Genomic DNA, 11493 nt, shown 5'->3' with positions numbered 1-11493 from the left:
AGATCCGTCCGAGGGCTCGCTGGTCCAGCCCCCTCACCCCCCTCCTCCGCAGGCGATGCGCTGATAAAGCCGCGCAGGCTGCGCGCCCCACCGCCTTGCTGCGCGGAGTCTGCCGCGCCGGGCCGGGGCTGCTGCACCAGCCCTGCCAGGGAGAGCTTCCATGGGCAGAGAGGTTCACAGTGTAATGAACAGCTTTATCGTCGCTGGTATCTTTACAACTGCTTAGATGACTTTTTAATTGTGGCTTAATGCATTTAATTATGACAACTCTTCCCCATTTTCAAGTATGATGTATTAATATTACAGATCATTAACATTGCTAAATTACTGTAATGACACAGAGTCCTCAGTGTCCCAGTTAAACAGAAAAAAGACCCGCTCTTCTCATTTGGCTCTTTTGTTATTTGCCTTATAGGAAATTCATGCACGATTCTTGAGTCTTTAAAGCATGTAGGAGAGGCTGCTGCTCCTGCTACTTGCACCCTCCTTATTAAATTATTGATAGAGAAAATCCCCCATGTAAAACTTCTCGAGCCCGAGACGCGGCACAGGAGCTAATATTGTCTTTCTAATATCCACTTCATCAATGTAAAAGTTAGAAAGCCTCGGCTCTTGAGCGGGGTACCCCCCCTCCCCTCCTTCATAATTAGAGCAGACCGTATTTAACATCTGCAAAATAGTCATGCTTATAAGGAATGAGAAATACGAGATGTTCCATTCTGTTTGCAATGGTTAGACCGTTTTAATCTCTTAACTTCAATATATGTCCTCTAGCAGGCTATACTTCTTGGATTTCATTTTTAGATCCTTAAGGCTGCATATATCTGTCAAACAGACATAATGAATTTAAAGTGCTAATGCCTAGAAGACCAGAAAAAACATTGAAATATATCCTCGGATGATTAAATTACCACCTCTAGCTACTTTACCTCCTTATGTCCAAACAGATTTCCCTTTTTACTTACCAAGTACCGGATCTGGGAGATGTGGAAGATGTAATTTCATGGTAAAAAAAAAATAAAATGAAAATTAAAAAAGAAAAAAAAACAACAAAAAAACACATCAACCAACCCAACCCAACCCCAAACCAATGCACGGATCTTTAGACAAGCACTTTTTTTTTTTTTTTTTTTTTTTTTTTTTTGGTTTTTAACAGCGTTTCAGATATGTGCCTATAAGATAGGACTTGCCACTGACTGGAGGTATTTTTCAATTACACCCGAGCTCCAGGGAAAGCCTGGGGTGGGAGCCCGTGACTTTGCAGCCCTCACCTAATGGCTGGGGAAAGCGGGGGGGATGAGATGCAGGCACGTCCGACGGCGGCGGCGGCGGGAGCGGAGGGCTCTCCCTGCCCTGCCCGTACCCCCTGCCCCTCCCCGGGGGCTGCCCCTGCTCCCCCGCCGCCTCTGCCGAGCGGGACGGCCCCGGCGGGGTGGCCCAGAGGGGGTTTGGTGAGGGGATGTGGGGGATATCCCGGCCCCGATGGTGCCGCGCATCTGCGAGGGACCGGCGAGTCTGGGGAGAGCGGGGACAGAGGGAAGGCGAGCAGATTTGTCGAGCTTTGAAATGAAACGTTATAATCCCTCCAACAATCCTGTTGACTGTGAGCTGTAGCGCCGGGAGTACAACACGGTAGAGGGGAAAAAAAAAAAAAGATACATTGTTGGATAAACAGCTCCTTATAGGTAAAAACTGAATGGGCCAAATAGATGAATAAGGCGACACAATGGAAGGGGGGGGTGGTGAAAGGAAACGAGTCGGTGGCAGTGGAAGAAAAAGGTAAAAGTGAACAGAGGAGACAAAAGGAGAGAAAAGAAAAAAATGTAGATGAGTGAGACAAAAAAGCAAAGAGAAAAAGAAAAGAGAACAAGAGGGGGAAAGAAGTAATATTTTCCTTGATAAAAATGCACAAAAGGGAAGATGAACTTTGTTCTTTTTCTCTTTCTACTCTCCTCTCTCTTTCTGCTTTTCGCCTCGCAGCACGCCAGCCTAAGCTGAGAGCTGTAATGTCATTAAATTGCAAATGCTTTTTCATTTCCGACACACACTGTTTACTTATCTGGCAAAAACATATGTTGGAAGGAATCCGTTAAATTCTGCCCATTGCCTTGGGTAAAAGTGCAATGGAAACGGACCCACTGAGCTTCTTCTTTCTTCTTCTTTTAGCACTTCCCTTATCTACAAGACTGCTTCGCAGAAAACTGGCTAGTTCAATGAAAAATGAAGATACAGCAGGAGATTAGAGAAGAACACTGAGCAAAAAATTCCTGGAGAGAGGGTCACTCCATTGCAAATGATTTCACTCCTCTAGATCTGCATAAATTACTATTTTTAAGGCATCTCCAAAGTCTGTATATTTTTCTCACTCTGTCAAACATTTAATTTCACGCCCCGTGTTCTGAATATGCTAAAATGCATATCTCTGATGCACCTTTAAGCCAGAAAAACGAATGCAAAATTGAAGATAAAATGATGTGATTTGCACTACAAGCCTATTACTTGAGGTATTTACATATAGTTTACCTCTGCAGTTCTGAGAATGATTTATTAAAAAAAAAATCTGGATTAAGCTCGTATAAATATGTATAAATCTTTGTTTAGAAAATAGATTTTGCAGCTGTTGTGTCAAAAAGTTCTTTAAGATTCTGTGAAGAATTTTCCTTTCAGCCTGCTTTAAAAAAGAGGGGAAAAGGACGGTATTTGACATCCTGCTTTGGCAGGAAGGAAACCACACACACAAACACACGCACACGTTCAGACATTCAGGATTTTTCTAAAGACTCGTTTTGTTTGTTGTTCGTTTTGGTTGCTGAGGTGTTTTATTTGTTCTTATTTCACACTTATCTTCCTAAACTTCTCTGCTCACATCCTCTCCCCCTCACTCGCTGGGACCCGGTGTCAGCCGCGCTCTGGGTTTTCCCGTGCTTGTGAAATAGCGGGTCAGGTGTATGGGAATAACCGTAGGCTGGGAGAGAAGAGAGGGAGAAAAAAAAAAAAAAAAAAAAAGAAGAGGAGAGATAAATCATCCTGGGCCCCCGAAGCGGAGGAGAGGACGGCGGGCAGGCTGCTCGCCCAGCCCGGCCGTGCCGGGTCCTGCGGGGCCGGGGCCGCTCTCCGCCGCTTCCCCGGGGCTGCGGCCGCGGCCCAACGGCCCCCCCTGGCGGCGCCGACCGGCTCGGCTCGGCTCGGCTCGGCTCGGCTCGGCTCGGCTCGGCCCGGCTCGGCTCGGCTCGGTTCGGCTCGGCTCGGCTCGCTTCGGCTCGGCTCGGCTCGGCTCGGCCCGGCTAGGCTCGGCTCGGCCCCGCAGCGCTCCGGCTCCGCGCCCCGCCGAGCCCCGGGGACTCCGCCCGCAGTCGCCTTCCCCGGCTTTCCTCCTCGCCGGGGGAAACAGTAGCTACAGACCCGGGCCTTGAGGAAAGGTGTGGATGCTCACGGGCCCTGCACGACCACAGCCGTGCTTCGTGGAATTAACCTGGTTAGTCTTCCATGCTAGCTTTTCAGCCACGACGCCGCTTGCATTTCTTTCCCTCTGGAACACCAACACCTGTGGCTGGGGGTGAGGTGTGTGAGGAGTGCGGGCTTTTGCTTGGGAAAGCCTCATAATCGACAGGGAAGAGACTTTTCAGATAACTCCAATTTAAGACTTGGCCACGAAATCTAGACCTTGAATAATACATGAATTGCAACAATTCCACCAGGATATGGTGACCGGGAAGTGGTTTCTTCCTGCCCTGGTTCTATCATCCTATTTTCATCTCCAGAACAGAAACCCTAGGTTTGCTTCTTCCCCCAACACAGAACTTACAAACTCACAACAGCAACATCTGCACACATGCACACTGCTGCACATTCCCATCTCTGGTAACAGACCTCAGAGATAAGAAACTGAAACTTACTGTCTACATATCTCAAACTCAGTAGCAGAAAAAGCTCGTGGGTTTTTTTATTATTTCCTTTTTAAAAATTTTATTTATTTATTTATTTGTTTATTTATTTATTTTCCCTTTTCTTTGAAGGTGATCAACCCTTCTGGTAAGCACATGGCCGTTCTCCCCTTGGAAATACTTCGGGCTCATAGCAGCTCTCAGCTTCTCTCCTGTCACTGAGTAAAGGCTTCATGCTTTGTCCACTGTCAGTGCTGGGGTGACTCAGGCTATTGACAGTGCCACAGAGGTTGCTGACCTGGTGGGATGGAGACCAGGTTTGAGCTCATCCCTTGCCCCCACAAAAGTATAAAGGAGGGGAAAACCAAATATATTCAATTCTTGAGAAACAGCAACAATCCTCATGTACCGATGACATCAGTGGCAATAGCACAGCACTGAAGGGTCCTGAAGGCCACTGCTTCACATTTAAACAGGAGAAAAGTAAAGACAGGAGGGAAATTCAGGGTCATGAGGAGCACTTTATTTTTGGCAGCAAGGATCTATCTCACAGATTTCTCAGAATCAGGTCTGTTAAATATCAGGTATGTAGTACCCAAACCCAGTTACCGTATAAGTGGGCATAAAGATGAAACCAAGATGTAGAGGACAACCAAGTCTCACATGCCATGTAACTTTAGATACACTGAGGTGGATAGAAGCAGGATCTCCCTGCTGCAACAGCAGAACACTTGTCCCTCTGCAATGGCCAGCTGTGTAAGGGACATCTAGATTGTGACCCCTCTTCAGACAGGGCTTCTTTATTGAAGGTCCGCAGGCTCAGCAGTCCAGTGAAACCCTGTAACCCATCGCCTCCATTCCACACCACTCTTTCAAAAGGAATTTATTAATTTCTAACTCCCCAGCATATTCTGCTCTTTGTGTGCCAGGACTTTGGGTCTGTATCATCATTACTACACCAATATTAGTGTTCTGAAGATCTCAATCCTCACTGAAATCAACTGGAAGAACTACAGTTTGTCAGGGCAGTGATGGCACTAAGTAAGGTTTCTGTCATCTGAAGTTGCAGTTACTCTGGTGAAATCCCCTGCCATGGAAGCTGGCTTTGTGTGAAGGAACAGATATGCACCATGATGTTTGCACTAAGGGGAAAGCTGCACACGTGCCTGTGGAGGAGCTTTCAAGAATCCAAGCAGCTCTACAGAGCAGGACAGGCAAATGATCAGATCATGGCACTGAACTAACATTTGTAAAAGTGTTGTATTTCTCAGAGACCTGAAAAGCCACAAATATCCCTAGAGGCTCCAAGGGGACACATCAGTGATGGAGAGACAGATGGTCCATCTTCTCCTACCAGTTTGCTAATGAAAAGAGGATGATGGGAATAGCAGATAATCCTGATGATACCCACCTTAAGACACAGTACTACCCCATCCTTCACCATGTGGAGGATCAAAGCTTTGTTACTCTAGGGAGCTTGTCACCACTTTCTTGGTCTCCCAGGAGTCAGCAAAGGCTTCCTACCCTCGGCATGAAGGCTAGAGATGAACAGCTACCCTAAACCTGGATGATTAAATGTTTTGAAAGCATCTGTTGATGCTGCTCACCTTTTCTATCTTGCAAAACATAAATTGTAACCTTTCTCAAAATTCCTCCCAACTTCCCTGCCTGGCACTAGCTCCGAGCAATTTTAGTTCCTTTCTGTGAAAAAAGGAGCAATGCAGCCCAGTCAGTGGGACCTTCCCATGTTTTACACCAAACATGTTACCCTGCTGTGCTTCCATACAGCACTATCTGAATGTAGACATTAATTTCCCTGATCCGACTGAATCCTGTGTGTAGTCTATTGCAGGAATGCATATCTGAGCTCTGGGTAGCACTGCCATATGCAGTGTAGGGAACCTTCCATATGGTTTCTGAAAAGTGGTTACAGCACACGTGCACCAGGCACTTTTCAAAGTAAAACAGATCTGTTCATTTTTATTTTCAAAATACCAAAGCAGTAAAATCATGTAATTGAGTAATCACTTGCCAAATTTCCTTTTTTTAAATCTAATCTATTTTGAGTTACATCAGAGCCAAAATGCAAATTAAACTGGTAAGGTTCCAAGGTTTTTTTTCCCCCTTCCCTTTTAGAAAACACAATTTAAGGTAATCATAAGTAAAGAAATTTTAAAACCCCATTTATTTTGTATGCTATAAACTTTGGAAAACATGTTTCAGCCTGAAGTAAATTTTCATAGGTAATAGGTTACATAGAAGTCTTATGTAAATTTTGATCTCTTCTTAACAACTCCAATGTTCATTTTATAAAATTTGATTTGAAAATAATGCCACTGTTTTGTAAGAGGCTGGAAGGGTGAGAAACTAAGCAAAAAAAAATGTATACACTAACAAGGTGCACAGATACTCTTTCAGCTGCGGCTACTGTATTAAAAGATTCCTGAGATACCTTGTTTTCAGATCCATTAATTCATTTTTCAGAGGGGTTTGTTGCAGGAACATTAGAAACCAAAGTCGCTCACCGGGCTGGACGAACTCAGGAGCACTTGACCACAGGGTGAGACAGATCCTCACCATCCCACGAGAGCCTCCCGAAGTCATGCACCTCAGCAGATTAACCGGCTCAGAGATAAAGGCAGCCTTCCAGAGTACCTGCAGCTGGAAACCTTTGCTCTTTGGGTTGCAGATGTTCAAATTAAGTCTCTCCTTACCCACAGGCAGACCTTGTGAAAAGCCATGTGATGTCCTTGGTTGCCTTCTACCACAGTGTTACCATTTGTTGAAAAAAATGGCACCCACTCCAGTTGTGTCTGTTTTCATGTTTTTTCTCTCCTCAGTAATACTTCCTTAAACTGGGGGTTGTTTGTGATGCCTCCCAGTTCCTTTTTAAGAATGCAAAGGCACAACTTCAAGTTAAAATACTTTAAAGCAGCTGAGCAGCTTGCCCTTTGCTGGAACCCCCCTGCCTCTAATGACATACTCCTGTTGTAAGACAGCAGTTGAGGGCAGGAACAGTCCAACGCTCAGCATGCAAAATGCAGCAGAAGAGAGAGAACAGAGGAGAGAGAGATGGAGGAATTTCAAGGCTGAAAGCTTATCTTACCAACCTTGCAGCCAGCCTTCTAAAGGGGGTCTGGTGGCCCCTCTTCAGTGTGCCTTTCCTACCTGATCCCCAGCAGTGCCACCAGCACTCCACAAAGTTTGATGAACTTGGTTTGGTGAGCTAAAACCACTGAGAACCAAATTGTTTTTTTTCTTTGGCTGCTGCTAAAGGCTGAATATTTTTGCCAGTTTAACTCCTCGACTCCTCACTCAAACTGCGAGGTGACAGCCAGCACCAGCTCAACAGAAGTGACAGCGGTGTGTAGCCAGGGGAACAGGGACACAATTTTTGACAGCCAACAGCTCAAATTAGCTGCAATGTCAAAACCACACCCTCAGGTCTCTGATGGCTATGGAGACTAGAAATATGGCACAGAGGGCGAAGGAGACAGGAAAAGCGCGAAATGGAAACAGGCTGGCGATAAAGAGAATACACACATACTACATGCAAAGCAGGGGCTGGACTGCAAGTGCTGATCGTGGGAACAGATGGAGAGATACAGAGAGAAATGACACCCATTACACTCAAAATCATATGTATGAGAGAGGGGTAGAGGGGAGGGCAGAGAGAGAGCACAGTGGGAGAAAGAATTCACAAGGCAGGAAATAGATTTGCAGAAAATAGTGGTTTAAGGAAAACTAGAATTGGAACTTTCCAGCTTTCACTGGAAAACTACAGCCTGGTCAGATCAGTGCAGTTAGAAAAGACGGACTCTTTGAAAACCTAGCTAATAGCTTCTCTTTTAACACTTGACATTCGCAAGGAGAACCAGCTATGTGCGTTGCGCAGTCACACAGAAAGGCTAGCATTGTCTAGCCCCATAGATATTTGTTCTATCAATTAGAAGCAAAACACCGCACAGAATAAACTACAGCCAAGTCAAATAAAGTATTCTGTAGAGGACTGAGATGCAAACAAAAAGATTTTGATACCTCCATGGCTTTCCACTGGCAGAGGAACCATAAAGAAACATTAATTTAGGTCTGGCTATAAACATTTATCTAGTGTGGGAGGTCTTAGTATTGTAATATGTATTAGAAACTTGGTATTTTTCCAATCAAGTCTTTCCACTTCCATTTACATATATTTAATTGTAAATATTCATTTTCCTACCCAAAACACTTTAAATAAATATACAATAAACACAGTCTACATGGGAGTGAATAGCTGAGGAGACTTGTGATGAGCCCCAAAACTGCTCCAGCCTCCACCTTGCTGGTCAGGAGGAATTCAGGATGATCCCTCCTGAGAGCTTATGGGGGGGTCTTGTAGATTGAGTTGGTGATCTCACCCTTTTGTCTACTGCACTGAGATCCTCCCTCCCTCCCAACTAACAAATCACAGCTGATGCAAACTGGCATCTGCACCAGCAGAAAAGGTGATGGCTGGCCAGGCAAAGCCCTCTAGCCCAGAGAAGTGGATTTCTTCAGAGCACAACCAACTTCGGTTTGCAGTCTTGTCAATACATACTCCTATTTTGCAAGCACTGAAACACACTGACAACAGACTGAGCAGACACAGTAACCTCAACTTTATTTAAAACAGAACTGCATAATGCACAGAAACTCTCAGGTTATACATTGTCCTCTGACATCTGCAGAGCTGCTCACCATGGTCAGCAGAGGCAATGCTGCCTTTGGGGGTGCCCTGCTTCAGCCCCAGGCAGCAATGAGGTATCAGGGAGCCTGGAACTGCTGGAGCTCTCCCTGAAAATTCCCCAGGTGCACAGCAGCTTTGCAGCTTTCAGCAGGCACAAAGCCTGACCTTGCACACACTGGGACCATGGGGGCACTGGAGGAGTGCTTCTGTCCACTGCAGTCACCTAATGCAGACCTGACATAGGGCACAGCACCAGCTCTGCTGATGTACGCAAAAGCCCCAGTATGTGACAGAAAACTAGTTTGTATTTTTTTGTGACAACACGTTTTACAAGTATAGTTTTCAACTTGGGATGCATGGATTGAAGACAACTGGAAAAAGGCTGGAAGCTATTTTTTTAAGATGAATTTATGAAATCAAATTGATAGAATGGGTAACAGCATGGATAAGCATGAAAAAAGCAAAGTCTTATCAGCTGTTCTCCCAGGAGATCTAAGTTAGAAAGAAGAGAGAGACTTTTACATACTTGAACCACTCCTCAGGCATGATCAGAGGCAGCAAGTTTCACTGAGTACAGGTTAACTATGAAGCTTTGTCCATTAGACATACATGAAGACTTTCCCCCCTCCCCCCAAGAGATCTTGTACTAAATTAACTGAATATTACTGCAGTCATAGTGACATACTACATTAGTGTGCATTAATTATTTAATAACACCAAACTGGTAAGCACTGGTTATCTGCTAAGAGACATGGGCACCTGGCTAAGAGACCCTTTCTACCCCTTACCATGAGAAAGTGATACTTCACTGCTACAGTTACCTTAATATCAAAATTAAAATCTATTTTCAAGTAACTGGATCCAATGCCAAACTAAGAAACTAATGTTACCTGTTGGGGCAATGGTGAATGTGGGTATTGAGGTATGGGGCAATGCGGGAAAGATGTAAGAGACAACACCTTACATTTTATGCTTACACTAATGAACCATGATTTGTTGTGGGGTATATTTATAAAGTGAAAATGAGGTAAACGATATCATAATACTGACCAAGTCAAGTCAGAAGAACTGCAGAAGTAAGACAGTACTCCTGGAGAATAAAACAAATGGAGTGTCTCTGCTGAAAGTCACAGAGGTTTTTTGCATAGATTAAAACTTTTATCGTGATGGACCATAAACTGTAAAGCAGTACTTGTGTCTATCAGAAAATTCTATTTTATGTATGAATTTGAAGTCTTATACATGAGGACAGATAGAACTCTTTTACTACATTATTGGAGACTAATCAAAAACAGGATGCTTTTTTCTTGAGAAGATGAAAAATACAGAGATAAGCAGGGAAATAAAGACTGAAGTTTTAACCAATAATATTTTTGTGTGGTTATCAGAGGAATGTAATAATTAATCTTTTAATCATTCTGAAGATTGTGTGAAATCATAATATCTCATCTTTTCCAGCCTCAACCTGCCATTCTTGATCTGAATTACAAACAATAAGAAAGGAGATGATTTAATGAGCAACTCTGTCATGTTGCCATTTTGCCTTAGTCAAAGGCAAATATCTAGTTTTGCCCCTAAACTACAATGGAACAGACTTATGTTTCAACTATGCTCACAACTGAGGCAAAGATATATGGAAAAGTTAGGGCTATTTTAAAACTAGAATCAGTGTCTTCACATTTTCAGAGACAAGCAAATACACACTGTTAAGAAGAAGTGAACACTCATTTACTAGAAAATAAAATTCATTTTGTGAAGAAACACATATGTATCAAGTCTAAACTAAGCTAAATCCGAAAAGAAAAATTTCACTCACGATGGCAATAGGTATGTCCTTTTATAATAAGAAAAAAGTGTCAGCATGATTTAATCATACTCTATAAATAGGCACTTCAATAAAGTATATATTTACACTGGCTTTCTGAATGCTAGGGCATCACAAAGTAGAATGGCTTTATTACAATGGATGGAAGATGGCAACTACTTAGAACCCAGTGCCAACATGGATTATAACAAATCCAGTGAGTATTTTGTTTTTCAATTATTCATAGAAAATTTAATCCTGATTAAGTATCCTTGGGCAGGAATTCATGGGTAGTTGATGACTGAAACCAACATTTATTTGAAATGCTTCTGTTAATTTAATCTGTGTATATGGCTTAATTATGATTGAATCCTCAATGTTACAGAAATGAATTATATCAGGATTAAAATTCTAGTACCACATCACCCATTCCATTTTCTTTGCCTTTTTTTTTCTCCTTTAAAAGATGCAAGGCTGCTGTTTTAATTACCTTTATGTTGCTATGTATTCTAAGCCTCAAAAACTGTTTAGACCTTGATTACTGGATGAAATTTTTAGTTACATTTACTTTTTTTTAAAAAAAGGAAGATATAAACCCTATTTACATTCCCATTAGAATTTTAACCAGTATGAACATTAGATGCAAAAAAGGCTTTTCTTTTACATCCATGATAAAGGAAAGTTTCTTGCAGTCAGTTGTGAACATTTTACATATGTTTTCTAGATTTTTCTCCCTCCTTTCTTTCCCCATCTTTCACACTGATATATAAAATGCATTTTCTCTAAAGCATGAAAATAAAAAATTCCTTGTACTCATCCTTATGCATCACACCAATTTCACAACTGGCCTATTTTAAACTTGTTTGAGCATGTAGATGTTTTAAGAACTGCATTTTATAAGACCTTCAAACCTAGTATTGACACAAAGTAAGGGCATTTTTGGTCTCCAGGAACTGGAGAGAAAAGATTTATTGTACTCTTCTGTGATACAGCTCAGCACCACTTGTTAAACAGTATCTATAAAACTCTTCAAATTACACTCCACAGTATTTTTAACACATTAATCTAGAATCTTGTCAGACCAAAGGTCTGTGAAGTGC

This window comes from Cinclus cinclus, chromosome 2 (assembly GCF_963662255.1).
Source record: "Cinclus cinclus chromosome 2, bCinCin1.1, whole genome shotgun sequence".
NCBI classification, from domain to species: domain Eukaryota; kingdom Metazoa; phylum Chordata; class Aves; order Passeriformes; family Cinclidae; genus Cinclus; species Cinclus cinclus.
This window is presented reverse-complemented; position numbering follows the sequence as displayed.